Source organism: Anarhichas minor, unplaced genomic scaffold (genome assembly GCF_050575085.1).
Source record: "Anarhichas minor isolate MPS153535 unplaced genomic scaffold, ASM5057508v1 ptg000014l, whole genome shotgun sequence".
Classification (NCBI taxonomy): domain Eukaryota; kingdom Metazoa; phylum Chordata; class Actinopteri; order Perciformes; family Anarhichadidae; genus Anarhichas; species Anarhichas minor.
In genome coordinates, this window is record NW_027466460.1 from 4,054,752 (window position 1) to 4,070,403 (window position 15,652).

The following is a 15,652-nucleotide window of genomic DNA, read 5'->3' on the forward strand; positions in this document are numbered from 1 at the left end:
TGCATCTCTAGTCAGTAAAGTGCTGAAAGCTACAGATATTCATGAAAATGACATCAGACTGTGAAATCAACTGTCCTGAGCAAGTTTTTTGAAGAAATCTTTGAAACTATGTTTACTTTCACAAAATCAACTATTGGCCTCCTCTCTGCCTGAAACGTCGTTTAAGACCATAAAAAGTGAAAATGCATCTCTAGTCAGTAAAGTGCTGAAAGCTACAGATATTCATTAAAATGACATCAGACTGTGAAATCAACTGTCCTGAGCAAGTTTTTTGAAGAAATCTTTGAAACTATGTTTACTTTCACAAAATCAACTTTTGGCCTCCTCTCTGCCTGAAACGTCTTTTAAGACCATAAAAAGTGAAAATGCATCTCTAGTCAGTAAAGTGCTGAAAGCTACAGATATTCATGAAAATGACATCAGACTGTGAAATCAACTGTCCTGAGCAAGTTTTTTGAAGAAATCTTTGAAACTATGTTTACTTTAACAAAATCAACTTTTGGCCTCCTCTCTGCCTGAAACGTCTTAAAAAGTGAAAATGCATCTCTAGTCAGTAAAGTGCTGAAAGCTACAGATATTCATGAAAATTACATCAGACTGTGAAATCAACTGTCCTGAGCAAGTTTTTTGAAGAAATCTTTGAAACTATGTTTACTTTCACAAAATCAACTTTTGGCCTCCTCTCTGCCTGAAACGTCTTTTAAGACCATATAAAGTGCTGGAAGCTACAGATATTCATGAAAATGACATCAGACTGTGAAATCAACTGTCCTCAGCCAGTTTTTTGAAGAAATCTTTGAAACTATGTTTACTTTCACAAAATCAACTTTTGGCCTCCTCTCTGCCTGAAACGTCTTTTAAGACCATAAAAAGTGAAAATGCATCTCGAGTCAGTAAAGTGCTGAAAGCCGCAGATATTCATGAAAATGACATCAGACTGTGAAATCAACTGTCCTGAGCAAGTTTTTTGAAGAAATCTTTGAAACTATGTTTACTTTCACAAAATCAACTTTTGGCCTCCTCTCTGCCTGAAACGTCGTTTAAGACCATAAAAAGTGAAAATGCATCTCGAGTCAGTAAAGTGCTGAAAGCTACAGATATTCATGAAAATGACATCAGACTGTGAAATCAACTGTCCTGAGCAAGTTTTTTGAAGAAATCTTTGAAACTATGTTTACTTTCACAAAATCAACTTTTGGCCTCCTCTCTGCCTGAAACGTCTTAAAAAGTGAAAATGCATCTCTAGTCAGTAAAGTGCTGAAAGCTACAGATATTCATGAAAATGACATCAGACTGTGAAATCAACTGTCCTGAGCAAGTTTTTTGAAGAAATCTTTGAAACTATGTTTACTTTCACAAAATCAACTTTTGGCCTCCTCTCTGCCTGAAACGTCTTAAAAAGTGAAAATGCATCTCTCGTCAGTAAAGTGCTGAAAGCTACAGATATTCATGAAAATGACATCAGACTGTGAAATCAACTGTCCTGAGCAAGTTTTTTGAAGAAATCTTTGAAACTATGTTTACTTTCACAAAATCAACTTTTGGCCTCCTCTCTGCCTGAAACGTCTTAAAAAGTGAAAATGCATCTCTAGTCAGTAAAGTGCTGAAAGCTACAGATATTCATGAAAATGACATCAGACTGTGAAATCAACTGTCCTGAGCAAGTTTTTTGAAGAAATCTTTGAAACTATGTTTACTTTCACAAAATCAACTATTGGCCTCCTCTCTGCCTGAAACGTCGTTTAAGACCATAAAAAGTGAAAATGCATCTCTAGTCAGTAAAGTGCTGAAAGCTACAGATATTCATTAAAATGACATCAGACTGTGAAATCAACTGTCCTGAGCAAGTTTTTTGAAGAAATCTTTGAAACTATGTTTACTTTCACAAAATCAACTTTTGGCCTCCTCTCTGCCTGAAACGTCGTTTAAGACCATAAAAAGTGAAAATGCATCTCGAGTCAGTAAAGTGCTGAAAGCTACAGATATTCATGAAAATGACATCAGACTGTGAAATCAACTGTCCTGAGCAAGTTTTTTGAAGAAATCTTTGAAACTATGTTTACTTTCACAAAATCAACTTTTGGCCTCCTCTCTGCCTGAAACGTCTTAAAAAGTGAAAATGCATCTCTAGTCAGTAAAGTGCTGAAAGCTACAGATATTCATGAAAATGACATCAGACTGTGAAATCAACTGTCCTGAGCAAGTTTTTTGAAGAAATCTTTGAAACTATGTTTACTTTCACAAAATCAACTTTTGGCCTCCTCTCTGCCTGAAACGTCTTAAAAAGTGAAAATGCATCTCTAGTCAGTAAAGTGCTGAAAGCTACAGATATTCATGAAAATGACATCAGACTGTGAAATCAACTGTCCTGAGCAGGTTTTTTGAAGAAATCTTTGAAACTATGTTTACTTTCACAAAATCAACTTTTGGCCTCCTCTCTGCCTGAAACGTCTTAAAAAGTGAAAATGCATCTCTCGTCAGTAAAGTGCTGAAAGCTACAGATATTCATGAAAATGACATCAGACTGTGAAATCAACTGTCCTGAGCAAGTTTTTTGAAGAAATCTTTGAAACTATGTTTACTTTCACAAAATCAACTTTTGGCCTCCTCTCTGCCTGAAACGTCTTAAAAAGTGAAAATGCATCTCTAGTCAGTAAAGTGCTGAAAGCTACAGATATTCATGAAAATGACATCAGACTGTGAAATCAACTGTCCTGAGCAAGTTTTTTGAAGAAATCTTTGAAACTATGTTTACTTTCACAAAATCAACTATTGGCCTCCTCTCTGCCTGAAACGTCGTTTAAGACCATAAAAAGTGAAAATGCATCTCTAGTCAGTAAAGTGCTGAAAGCTACAGATATTCATTAAAATGACATCAGACTGTGAAATCAACTGTCCTGAGCAAGTTTTTTGAAGAAATCTTTGAAACTATGTTTACTTTCACAAAATCAACTTTTGGCCTCCTCTCTGCCTGAAACGTCTTTTAAGACCATAAAAAGTGAAAATGCATCTCTAGTCAGTAAAGTGCTGAAAGCTACAGATATTCATGAAAATGACATCAGACTGTGAAATCAACTGTCCTGAGCAAGTTTTTTGAAGAAATCTTTGAAACTATGTTTACTTTAACAAAATCAACTTTTGGCCTCCTCTCTGCCTGAAACGTCTTAAAAAGTGAAAATGCATCTCTAGTCAGTAAAGTGCTGAAAGCTACAGATATTCATGAAAATGACATCAGACTGTGAAATCAACTGTCCTGAGCAAGTTTTTTGAAGAAATCTTTGAAACTATGTTTACTTTCACAAAATCAACTTTTGGCCTCCTCTCTGCCTGAAACGTCTTAAAAAGTGAAAATGCATCTCTAGTCAGTAAAGTGCTGAAAGCTACAGATATTCATGAAAATTACATCAGACTGTGAAATCAACTGTCCTGAGCAAGTTTTTTGAAGAAATCTTTGAAACTATGTTTACTTTCACAAAATCAACTTTTGGCCTCCTCTCTGCCTGAAACGTCTTAAAAAGTGAAAATGCATCTCTAGTCAGTAAAGTGCTGAAAGCTACAGATATTCATGAAAATGACATCAGACTGTGAAATCAACTGTCCTGAGCAAGTTTTTTGAAGAAATCTTTGAAACTATGTTTACTTTCACAAAATCAACTTTTGGCCTCCTCTCTGCCTGAAACGTCTTAAAAAGTGAAAATGCATCTCTCGTCAGTAAAGTGCTGAAAGCTACAGATATTCATGAAAATGACATCAGACTGTGAAATCAACTGTCCTGAGCAAGTTTTTTGAAGAAATCTTTGAAACTATGTTTACTTTCACAAAATCAACTTTTGGCCTCCTCTCTGCCTGAAACGTCTTAAAAAGTGAAAATGCATCTCTAGTCAGTAAAGTGCTGAAAGCTACAGATATTCATTAAAATGACATCAGACTGTGAAATCAACTGTCCTGAGCAAGTTTTTTGAAGAAATCTTTGAAACTATGTTTACTTTCACAAAATCAACTTTTGGCCTCCTCTCTGCCTGAAACGTCTTTTAAGACCATAAAAAGTGAAAATGCATCTCTAGTCAGTAAAGTGCTGAAAGCTACAGATATTCATGAAAATGACATCAGACTGTGAAATCAACTGTCCTGAGCAAGTTTTTTGAAGAAATCTTTGAAACTATGTTTACTTTAACAAAATCAACTTTTGGCCTCCTCTCTGCCTGAAACGTCTTAAAAAGTGAAAATGCATCTCTAGTCAGTAAAGTGCTGAAAGCTACAGATATTCATGAAAATTACATCAGACTGTGAAATCAACTGTCCTGAGCAAGTTTTTTGAAGAAATCTTTGAAACTATGTTTACTTTCACAAAATCAACTTTTGGCCTCCTCTCTGCCTGAAACGTCTTAAAAAGTGAAAATGCATCTCTAGTCAGTAAAGTGCTGAAAGCTACAGATATTCATGAAAATTACATCAGACTGTGAAATCAACTGTCCTCAGACAGTTTTTTGAAGAAATCTTTGAACCTATGTTTACTTTCACAAAATCAACTTTTGGCCTCCTCTCTGCCTGAAACGTCTTAAAAAGTGAAAATGCATCTCTAGTCAGTAAAGTGCTGAAAGCTACAGATATTCATGAAAATGACATCAGACTGTGAAATCAACTGTCCTGAGCAAGTTTTTTGAAGAAATCTTTGAAACTATGTTTACTTTCACAAAATCAACTTTTGGCCTCCTCTCTGCCTGAAACGTCTTAAAAAGTGAAAATGCATCTCTCGTCAGTAAAGTGCTGAAAGCTACAGATATTCATGAAAATGACATCAGACTGTGAAATCAACTGTCCTGAGCAAGTTTTTTGAAGAAATCTTTGAAACTATGTTTACTTTAACAAAATCAACTTTTGGCCTCCTCTCTGCCTGAAACGTCTTAAAAAGTGAAAATGCATCTCTAGTCAGTAAAGTGCTGAAAGCTACAGATATTCATGAAAATGACATCAGACTGTGAAATCAACTGTCCTGAGCAAGTTTTTTGAAGAAATCTTTGAAACTATGTTTACTTTCACAAAATCAACTATTGGCCTCCTCTCTGCCTGAAACGTCGTTTAAGACCATAAAAAGTGAAAATGCATCTCTAGTCAGTAAAGTGCTGAAAGCTACAGATATTCATTAAAATGACATCAGACTGTGAAATCAACTGTCCTGAGCAAGTTTTTTGAAGAAATCTTTGAAACTATGTTTACTTTCACAAAATCAACTTTTGGCCTCCTCTCTGCCTGAAACGTCTTTTAAGACCATAAAAAGTGAAAATGCATCTCTAGTCAGTAAAGTGCTGAAAGCTACAGATATTCATGAAAATGACATCAGACTGTGAAATCAACTGTCCTGAGCAAGTTTTTTGAAGAAATCTTTGAAACTATGTTTACTTTAACAAAATCAACTTTTGGCCTCCTCTCTGCCTGAAACGTCTTAAAAAGTGAAAATGCATCTCTAGTCAGTAAAGTGCTGAAAGCTACAGATATTCATGAAAATGACATCAGACTGTGAAATCAACTGTCCTGAGCAAGTTTTTTGAAGAAATCTTTGAAACTATGTTTACTTTCACAAAATCAACTTTTGGCCTCCTCTCTGCCTGAAACGTCTTAAAAAGTGAAAATGCATCTCTCGTCAGTAAAGTGCTGAAAGCTACAGATATTCATGAAAATGACATCAGACTGTGAAATCAACTGTCCTGAGCAAGTTTTTTGAAGAAATCTTTGAAACTATGTTTACTTTCACAAAATCAACTTTTGGCCTCCTCTCTGCCTGAAACGTCTTAAAAAGTGAAAATGCATCTCTAGTCAGTAAAGTGCTGAAAGCTACAGATATTCATGAAAATGACATCAGACTGTGAAATCAACTGTCCTGAGCAAGTTTTTTGAAGAAATCTTTGAAACTATGTTTACTTTCACAAAATCAACTTTTGGCCTCCTCTCTGCCTGAAACGTCTTTTAAGACCATAAAAAGTGAAAATGCATCTCTAGTCAGTAAAGTGCTGAAAGCTACAGATATTCATGAAAATGACATCAGACTGTGAAATCAACTGTCCTGAGCAAGTTTTTTGAAGAAATCTTTGAAACTATGTTTACTTTAACAAAATCAACTTTTGGCCTCCTCTCTGCCTGAAACGTCTTAAAAAGTGAAAATGCATCTCTAGTCAGTAAAGTGCTGAAAGCTACAGATATTCATGAAAATTACATCAGACTGTGAAATCAACTGTCCTGAGCAAGTTTTTTGAAGAAATCTTTGAAACTATGTTTACTTTCACAAAATCAACTTTTGGCCTCCTCTCTGCCTGAAACGTCTTAAAAAGTGAAAATGCATCTCTAGTCAGTAAAGTGCTGAAAGCTACAGATATTCATGAAAATGACATCAGACTGTGAAATCAACTGTCCTGAGCAAGTTTTTTGAAGAAATCTTTGAAACTATGTTTACTTTCACAAAATCAACTTTTGGCCTCCTCTCTGCCTGAAACGTCTTAAAAAGTGAAAATGCATCTCTCGTCAGTAAAGTGCTGAAAGCTACAGATATTCATGAAAATGACATCAGACTGTGAAATCAACTGTCCTGAGCAAGTTTTTTGAAGAAATCTTTGAAACTATGTTTACTTTCACAAAATCAACTTTTGGCCTCCTCTCTGCCTGAAACGTCTTAAAAAGTGAAAATGCATCTCTAGTCAGTAAAGTGCTGAAAGCTACAGATATTCATGAAAATGACATCAGACTGTGAAATCAACTGTCCTGAGCAAGTTTTTTGAAGAAATCTTTGAAACTATGTTTACTTTCACAAAATCAACTATTGGCCTCCTCTCTGCCTGAAACGTCGTTTAAGACCATAAAAAGTGAAAATGCATCTCTAGTCAGTAAAGTGCTGAAAGCTACAGATATTCATTAAAATGACATCAGACTGTGAAATCAACTGTCCTGAGCAAGTTTTTTGAAGAAATCTTTGAAACTATGTTTACTTTCACAAAATCAACTTTTGGCCTCCTCTCTGCCTGAAACGTCTTTTAAGACCATAAAAAGTGAAAATGCATCTCTAGTCAGTAAAGTGCTGAAAGCTACAGATATTCATGAAAATGACATCAGACTGTGAAATCAACTGTCCTGAGCAAGTTTTTTGAAGAAATCTTTGAAACTATGTTTACTTTAACAAAATCAACTTTTGGCCTCCTCTCTGCCTGAAACGTCTTAAAAAGTGAAAATGCATCTCTAGTCAGTAAAGTGCTGAAAGCTACAGATATTCATGAAAATTACATCAGACTGTGAAATCAACTGTCCTGAGCAAGTTTTTTGAAGAAATCTTTGAAACTATGTTTACTTTCACAAAATCAACTTTTGGCCTCCTCTCTGCCTGAAACGTCTTAAAAAGTGAAAATGCATCTCTAGTCAGTAAAGTGCTGAAAGCTACAGATATTCATGAAAATTACATCAGACTGTGAAATCAACTGTCCTGAGCAAGTTTTTTGAAGAAATCTTTGAAACTATGTTTACTTTCACAAAATCAACTTTTGGCCTCCTCTCTGCCTGAAACGTCTTAAAAAGTGAAAATGCATCTCTAGTCAGTAAAGTGCTGAAAGCTACAGATATTCATGAAAATGACATCAGACTGTGAAATCAACTGTCCTGAGCAAGTTTTTTGAAGAAATCTTTGAAACTATGTTTACTTTCACAAAATCAACTTTTGGCCTCCTCTCTGCCTGAAACGTCTTAAAAAGTGAAAATGCATCTCTCGTCAGTAAAGTGCTGAAAGCTACAGATATTCATGAAAATGACATCAGACTGTGAAATCAACTGTCCTGAGCAAGTTTTTTGAAGAAATCTTTGAAACTATGTTTACTTTCACAAAATCAACTTTTGGCCTCCTCTCTGCCTGAAACGTCTTAAAAAGTGAAAATGCATCTCTAGTCAGTAAAGTGCTGAAAGCTACAGATATTCATGAAAATGACATCAGACTGTGAAATCAACTGTCCTGAGCAAGTTTTTTGAAGAAATCTTTGAAACTATGTTTACTTTCACAAAATCAACTATTGGCCTCCTCTCTGCCTGAAACGTCGTTTAAGACCATAAAAAGTGAAAATGCATCTCTAGTCAGTAAAGTGCTGAAAGCTACAGATATTCATTAAAATGACATCAGACTGTGAAATCAACTGTCCTGAGCAAGTTTTTTGAAGAAATCTTTGAAACTATGTTTACTTTCACAAAATCAACTTTTGGCCTCCTCTCTGCCTGAAACGTCTTTTAAGACCATAAAAAGTGAAAATGCATCTCTAGTCAGTAAAGTGCTGAAAGCTACAGATATTCATGAAAATGACATCAGACTGTGAAATCAACTGTCCTGAGCAAGTTTTTTGAAGAAATCTTTGAAACTATGTTTACTTTAACAAAATCAACTTTTGGCCTCCTCTCTGCCTGAAACGTCTTTTAAGACCATAAAAAGTGAAAATGCATCTCTAGTCAGTAAAGTGCTGAAAGCTACAGATATTCATGAAAATGACATCAGACTGTGAAATCAACTGTCCTGAGCAAGTTTTTTGAAGAAATCTTTGAAACTATGTTTACTTTCACAAAATCAACTTTTGGCCTCCTCTCTGCCTGAAACGTCGTTTAAGACCATAAAAAGTGAAAATGCATCTCTAGTCAGTAAAGTGCTGAAAGCTACAGATATTCATGAAAATGACATCAGACTGTGAAATCAACTGTCCTGAGCAAGTTTTTTGAAGAAATCTTTGAAACTATGTTTACTTTCACAAAATCAACTTTTGGCCTCCTCTCTGCCTGAAACGTCTTAAAAAGTGAAAATGCATCTCTAGTCAGTAAAGTGCTGAAAGCTACAGATATTCATGAAAATGACATCAGACTGTGAAATCAACTGTCCTGAGCAAGTTTTTTGAAGAAATCTTTGAAACTATGTTTACTTTCACAAAATCAACTTTTGGCCTCCTCTCTGCCTGAAACGTCTTAAAAAGTGAAAATGCATCTCTCGTCAGTAAAGTGCTGAAAGCTACAGATATTCATGAAAATGACATCAGACTGTGAAATCAACTGTCCTGAGCAAGTTTTTTGAAGAAATCTTTGAAACTATGTTTACTTTCACAAAATCAACTTTTGGCCTCCTCTCTGCCTGAAACGTCTTAAAAAGTGAAAATGCATCTCTAGTCAGTAAAGTGCTGAAAGCTACAGATATTCATGAAAATGACATCAGACTGTGAAATCAACTGTCCTGAGCAAGTTTTTTGAAGAAATCTTTGAAACTATGTTTACTTTCACAAAATCAACTTTTGGCCTCCTCTCTGCCTGAAACGTCTTAAAAAGTGAAAATGCATCTCTCGTCAGTAAAGTGCTGAAAGCTACAGATATTCATGAAAATGACATCAGACTGTGAAATCAACTGTCCTGAGCAAGTTTTTTGAAGAAATCTTTGAAACTATGTTTACTTTCACAAAATCAACTTTTGGCCTCCTCTCTGCCTGAAACGTCTTAAAAAGTGAAAATGCATCTCTAGTCAGTAAAGTGCTGAAAGCTACAGATATTCATGAAAATGACATCAGACTGTGAAATCAACTGTCCTGAGCAAGTTTTTTGAAGAAATCTTTGAAACTGTTTACTTTCACAAAATCAACTTTTGGCCTCCTCTCTGCCTGAAACGTCTTAAAAAGTGAAAATGCATCTCTCGTCAGTAAAGTGCTGAAAGCTACAGATATTCATGAAAATGACATCAGACTGTGAAATCAACTGTCCTGAGCAAGTTTTTTGAAGAAATCTTTGAAACTATGTTTACTTTCACAAAATCAACTTTTGGCCTCCTCTCTGCCTGAAACGTCTTAAAAAGTGAAAATGCATCTCTAGTCAGTAAAGTGCTGAAAGCTACAGATATTCATGAAAATGACATCAGACTGTGAAATCAACTGTCCTGAGCAAGTTTTTTGAAGAAATCTTTGAAACTATGTTTACTTTCACAAAATCAACTATTGGCCTCCTCTCTGCCTGAAACGTCGTTTAAGACCATAAAAAGTGAAAATGCATCTCTAGTCAGTAAAGTGCTGAAAGCTACAGATATTCATTAAAATGACATCAGACTGTGAAATCAACTGTCCTGAGCAAGTTTTTTGAAGAAATCTTTGAAACTATGTTTACTTTCACAAAATCAACTTTTGGCCTCCTCTCTGCCTGAAACGTCTTTTAAGACCATAAAAAGTGAAAATGCATCTCTAGTCAGTAAAGTGCTGAAAGCTACAGATATTCATGAAAATGACATCAGACTGTGAAATCAACTGTCCTGAGCAAGTTTTTTGAAGAAATCTTTGAAACTATGTTTACTTTAACAAAATCAACTTTTGGCCTCCTCTCTGCCTGAAACGTCTTTTAAGACCATAAAAAGTGAAAATGCATCTCTAGTCAGTAAAGTGCTGAAAGCTACAGATATTCATGAAAATGACATCAGACTGTGAAATCAACTGTCCTGAGCAAGTTTTTTGAAGAAATCTTTGAAACTATGTTTACTTTCACAAAATCAACTTTTGGCCTCCTCTCTGCCTGAAACGTCGTTTAAGACCATAAAAAGTGAAAATGCATCTCTAGTCAGTAAAGTGCTGAAAACTACAGATATTCATGAAAATGACATCAGACTGTGAAATCAACTGTCCTGAGCAAGTTTTTTGAAGAAATCTTTGAAACTATGTTTACTTTCACAAAATCAACTTTTGGCCTCCTCTCTGCCTGAAACGTCTTAAAAAGTGAAAATGCATCTCTAGTCAGTAAAGTGCTGAAAGCTACAGATATTCATGAAAATGACATCAGACTGTGAAATCAACTGTCCTGAGCAAGTTTTTTGAAGAAATCTTTGAAACTATGTTTACTTTCACAAAATCAACTTTTGGCCTCCTCTCTGCCTGAAACGTCTTAAAAAGTGAAAATGCATCTCTCGTCAGTAAAGTGCTGAAAGCTACAGATATTCATGAAAATGACATCAGACTGTGAAATCAACTGTCCTGAGCAAGTTTTTTGAAGAAATCTTTGAAACTATGTTTACTTTCACAAAATCAACTTTTGGCCTCCTCTCTGCCTGAAACGTCTTAAAAAGTGAAAATGCATCTCTAGTCAGTAAAGTGCTGAAAGCTACAGATATTCATGAAAATGACATCAGACTGTGAAATCAACTGTCCTGAGCAAGTTTTTTGAAGAAATCTTTGAAACTATGTTTACTTTCACAAAATCAACTTTTGGCCTCCTCTCTGCCTGAAACGTCTTAAAAAGTGAAAATGCATCTCTCGTCAGTAAAGTGCTGAAAGCTACAGATATTCATGAAAATGACATCAGACTGTGAAATCAACTGTCCTGAGCAAGTTTTTTGAAGAAATCTTTGAAACTATGTTTACTTTCACAAAATCAACTTTTGGCCTCCTCTCTGCCTGAAACGTCTTAAAAAGTGAAAATGCATCTCTAGTCAGTAAAGTGCTGAAAGCTACAGATATTCATGAAAATGACATCAGACTGTGAAATCAACTGTCCTGAGCAAGTTTTTTGAAGAAATCTTTGAAACTGTTTACTTTCACAAAATCAACTTTTGGCCTCCTCTCTGCCTGAAACGTCTTAAAAAGTGAAAATGCATCTCTCGTCAGTAAAGTGCTGAAAGCTACAGATATTCATGAAAATGACATCAGACTGTGAAATCAACTGTCCTGAGCAAGTTTTTTGAAGAAATCTTTGAAACTATGTTTACTTTCACAAAATCAACTTTTGGCCTCCTCTCTGCCTGAAACGTCTTAAAAAGTGAAAATGCATCTCTAGTCAGTAAAGTGCTGAAAGCTACAGATATTCATGAAAATGACATCAGACTGTGAAATCAACTGTCCTGAGCAAGTTTTTTGAAGAAATCTTTGAAACTATGTTTACTTTCACAAAATCAACTATTGGCCTCCTCTCTGCCTGAAACGTCGTTTAAGACCATAAAAAGTGAAAATGCATCTCTAGTCAGTAAAGTGCTGAAAGCTACAGATATTCATTAAAATGACATCAGACTGTGAAATCAACTGTCCTGAGCAAGTTTTTTGAAGAAATCTTTGAAACTATGTTTACTTTCACAAAATCAACTTTTGGCCTCCTCTCTGCCTGAAACGTCTTTTAAGACCATACAAAGTGAAAATGCATCTCTAGTCAGTAAAGTGCTGAAAGCTACAGATATTCATGAAAATAACATCAGACTGTGAAATCAACTGTCCTGAGCAAGTTTTTTGAAGAAATCTTTGAAACTATGTTTACTTTAACAAAATCAACTTTTGGCCTCCTCTCTGCCTGAAACGTCTTAAAAAGTGAAAATGCATCTCTAGTCAGTAAAGTGCTGAAAGCTACAGATATTCATGAAAATGACATCAGACTGTGAAATCAACTGTCCTGAGCAAGTTTTTTGAAGAAATCTTTGAAACTATGTTTACTTTCACAAAATCAACTTTTGGCCTCCTCTCTGCCTGAAACGTCTTAAAAAGTGAAAATGCATCTCTAGTCAGTAAAGTGCTGAAAGCTACAGATATTCATGAAAATGACATCAGACTGTGAAATCAACTGTCCTGAGCAAGTTTTTTGAAGAAATCTTTGAAACTATGTTTACTTTCACAAAATCAACTTTTGGCCTCCTCTCTGCCTGAAACGTCTTAAAAAGTGAAAATGCATCTCTCGTCAGTAAAGTGCTGAAAGCTACAGATATTCATGAAAATGACATCAGACTGTGAAATCAACTGTCCTGAGCAAGTTTTTTGAAGAAATCTTTGAAACTATGTTTACTTTCACAAAATCAACTTTTGGCCTCCTCTCTGCCTGAAACGTCTTAAAAAGTGAAAATGCATCTCTAGTCAGTAAAGTGCTGAAAGCTACAGATATTCATGAAAATGACATCAGACTGTGAAATCAACTGTCCTGAGCAAGTTTTTTGAAGAAATCTTTGAAACTATGTTTACTTTCACAAAATCAACTATTGGCCTCCTCTTTGCCTGAAACGTCGTTTAAGACCATAAAAAGTGAAAATGCATCTCTAGTCAGTAAAGTGCTGAAAGCTACAGATATTCATTAAAATGACATCAGACTGTGAAATCAACTGTCCTGAGCAAGTTTTTTGAAGAAATCTTTGAAACTATGTTTACTTTCACAAAATCAACTTTTGGCCTCCTCTCTGCCTGAAACGTCTTTTAAGACCATACAAAGTGAAAATGCATCTCTAGTCAGTAAAGTGCTGAAAGCTACAGATATTCATGAAAATGACATCAGACTGTGAAATCAACTGTCCTGAGCAAGTTTTTTGAAGAAATCTTTGAAACTATGTTTACTTTCACAAAATCAACTTTTGGCCTCCTCTCTGCCTGAAACGTCTTAAAAAGTGAAAATGCATCTCTCGTCAGTAAAGTGCTGAAAGCTACAGATATTCATGAAAATGACATCAGACTGTGAAATCAACTGTCCTGAGCAAGTTTTTTGAAGAAATCTTTGAAACTATGTTTACTTTCACAAAATCAACTTTTGGCCTCCTCTCTGCCTGAAACGTCTTAAAAAGTGAAAATGCATCTCTAGTCAGTAAAGTGCTGAAAGCTACAGATATTCATGAAAATTAAATCAGACTGTGAAATCAACTGTCCTGAGCAATTTTTTTGAAGAAATCTTTGAAACTATGTTTACTTTCACAAAATCAACTTTTGGCCTCCTCTCTGCCTGAAACGTCTTAAAAAGTGAAAATGCATCTCTAGTCAGTAAAGTGCTGAAAGCTACAGATATTCATGAAAATGACATCAGACTGTGAAATCAACTGTCCTGAGCAAGTTTTTTGAAGAAATCTTTGAAACTATGTTTACTTTCACAAAATCAACTTTTGGCCTCCTCTCTGCCTGAAACGTCTTAAAAAGTGAAAATGCATCTCTCGTCAGTAAAGTGCTGAAAGCTACAGATATTCATGAAAATGACATCAGACTGTGAAATCAACTGTCCTGAGCAAGTTTTTTGAAGAAATCTTTGAAACTATGTTTACTTTCACAAAATCAACTTTTGGCCTCCTCTCTGCCTGAAACGTCTTTTAAGACCATACAAAGTGAAAATGCATCTCTAGTCAGTAAAGTGCTGAAAGCTACAGATATTCATGAAAATGACATCAGACTGTGAAATCAACTGTCCTGAGCAAGTTTTTTGAAGAAATCTTTGAAACTATGTTTACTTTAACAAAATCAACTTTTGGCCTCCTCTCTGCCTGAAACGTCTTAAAAAGTGAAAATGCATCTCTAGTCAGTAAAGTGCTGAAAGCTACAGATATTCATGAAAATGACATCAGACTGTGAAATCAACTGTCCTGAGCAAGTTTTTTGAAGAAATCTTTGAAACTATGTTTACTTTCACAAAATCAACTTTTGGCCTCCTCTCTGCCTGAAACGTCTTAAAAAGTGAAAATGCATCTCTAGTCAGTAAAGTGCTGAAAGCTACAGATATTCATGAAAATGACATCAGACTGTGAAATCAACTGTCCTGAGCAAGTTTTTTGAAGAAATCTTTGAAACTATGTTTACTTTCACAAAATCAACTTTTGGCCTCCTCTCTGCCTGAAACGTCTTAAAAAGTGAAAATGCATCTCTCGTCAGTAAAGTGCTGAAAGCTACAGATATTCATGAAAATGACATCAGACTGTGAAATCAACTGTCCTGAGCAAGTTTTTTGAAGAAATCTTTGAAACTATGTTTACTTTCACAAAATCAACTTTTGGCCTCCTCTCTGCCTGAAACGTCTTAAAAAGTGAAAATGCATCTCTAGTCAGTAAAGTGCTGAAAGCTACAGATATTCATGAAAATGACATCAGACTGTGAAATCAACTGTCCTGAGCAAGTTTTTTGAAGAAATCTTTGAAACTATGTTTACTTTCACAAAATCAACTATTGGCCTCCTCTCTGCCTGAAACGTCGTTTAAGACCATAAAAAGTGAAAATGCATCTCTAGTCAGTAAAGTGCTGAAAGCTACAGATATTCATTAAAATGACATCAGACTGTGAAATCAACTGTCCTGAGCAAGTTTTTTGAAGAAATCTTTGAAACTATGTTTACTTTCACAAAATCAACTTTTGGCCTCCTCTCTGCCTGAAACGTCTTTTAAGACCATACAAAGTGAAAATGCATCTCTAGTCAGTAAAGTGCTGAAAGCTACAGATATTCATGAAAATGACATCAGACTGTGAAATCAACTGTCCTGAGCAAGTTTTTTGAAGAAATCTTTGAAACTATGTTTACTTTCACAAAATCAACTTTTGGCCTCCTCTCTGCCTGAAACGTCTTAAAAAGTGAAAATGCATCTCTCGTCAGTAAAGTGCTGAAAGCTACAGATATTCATGAAAATGACATCAGACTGTGAAATCAACTGTCCTGAGCAAGTTTTTTGAAGAAATCTTTGAAACTATGTTTACTTTCACAAAATCAACTTTTGGCCTCCTCTCTGCCTGAAACGTCTTAAAAAGTGAAAATGCATCTCTAGTCAGTAAAGTGCTGAAAGCTACAGATATTCATGAAAATGACATCAGACTGTGAAATCAACTGTCCTGAGCAAGTTTTTTGAAGAAATCTTTGAAACTATGTTTACTTTCACAAAATCAACTTTTGGCCTCCTCTCTGCCTGAAACGT